The sequence below is a fragment of the Theropithecus gelada genome, chromosome 18 (genome assembly GCF_003255815.1).
Source record: "Theropithecus gelada isolate Dixy chromosome 18, Tgel_1.0, whole genome shotgun sequence".
Lineage (NCBI taxonomy): Eukaryota > Metazoa > Chordata > Mammalia > Primates > Cercopithecidae > Theropithecus > Theropithecus gelada.
The window spans coordinates 69,534,721-69,536,029 of NC_037686.1; the positions used below are offsets into that span (position 1 = coordinate 69,534,721).

Genomic DNA, 1,309 nt, shown 5'->3' on the forward strand with positions numbered 1-1,309 from the left:
AGGATACCATGACCTATGATTGCGCCACTGCACTCCAACTTGGGCAACAGAGTGAGATCTAGTCTTAAAAAAAAAAAAAAAAAAAAAAAAATTAGGGTAAGATAAAGACATTTTCAGGTAAACAAAATGAGTGTTTGCCACTAGACATCCTCACTAAGAAAATTTGTAAAGAATATATCTGTAAATCAGGCAGAAGGAATATGATGCCAGATGAAGGTCAGACACACAAAAATGTGAGGATGAAAAACTGACCAGTATGTAGGTCTAAACAAACAAACAAACAAACAAAACAAATTAAACTAAATAAAATAATCCCTTCTGCAGTTTGTTTTTATGTATTTATTTTTTAGGGGCCATGCTAGTCTTCTCTGTGTCGTTCCAATTTTAGGTGAATGCAAAAGTAATTGCGGTTTTTGCACTGTTGGAATTTGCTGTTTGATATTGGAATATGCTCTTAAATAAACATGATGTTATACATCATTAATGGGCATTTCTTGCTTTTTTTTTTTTTTTTTTTTTTGAGACGGAGTCTCACTCTGTCGCCCAGGCTGGAGTGCAGTGGCGCGATCTCAGCTCACTGCAAGCTCCGCCTCCCGGGTTCCCGCTATTCTCCTGCCTCAGCCTCCCGAGTAGCTGGGACTACAGGCGCCCACAACCGCGCCCGGCTAATTTTTTGTATTTTTAGTAGAGACGGGGTTTCACCGTGGTCTCGATCTCCTGACCTTGTGATCCGCCCGCCTCGGCCTCCCAAAGTGCTGGGATTACAGGCGTGAGCCACCGCGCCCGGCCCATTTCTTGCTTTATGTTTTTTTTGCTAATGACTTATTACTTGCTGTTTATTTTATGTTGATTTTAGACTATGGAAATGATGTTAGACAAAAAGCAAATTCGAGCAATTTTCTTATTTGAGGTCAAAATGCAGAAGAGACAACTGGCAACACCAACACGCATTTGGCCCAGGAACTGCTAGGGCACACACAGCGGTGGTTCGAGAAGTTTTGCAAATAGAGGCCGGCTGTCGGAAGTTGACAGTGATCAATTGACGGCAATCATCAAAGCTGATCCTCTTACAGCTACAGGAGAAGTCGCTGACAGCTCAGCGTTGAACATTCAATGGTCATTTGGCATTTGAAGCAAATTGGAAAGGTAAAAAGTCCCAGTAAGTTGGTGCCTCATGAGCTGAGCAAAAATTTTTTACAATCATCATTTTGAAGGGTCATCTCTTATTCTACATAACAACGACAAACCATTTCTCAATTGTATTGTGATGTGCAATGAAAAGTGGATTTTAAGGGCCAGAGCAGTGGCT

The 1,309-nt window shown here is 41.2% G+C and overlaps 1 non-coding gene across 1 annotated transcript; it reads right to left on the reverse strand.

Annotated features, from left to right (window-relative positions):
• Positions 1-304: 304 nt before the first annotated feature.
• On the reverse strand, positions 305-409 carry LOC112611735. The gene has a single exon (XR_003116717.1). It is a non-coding gene; the product is annotated as a U6 spliceosomal RNA (small nuclear RNA).
• Positions 410-1,309: the final 900 nt, after the last annotated feature.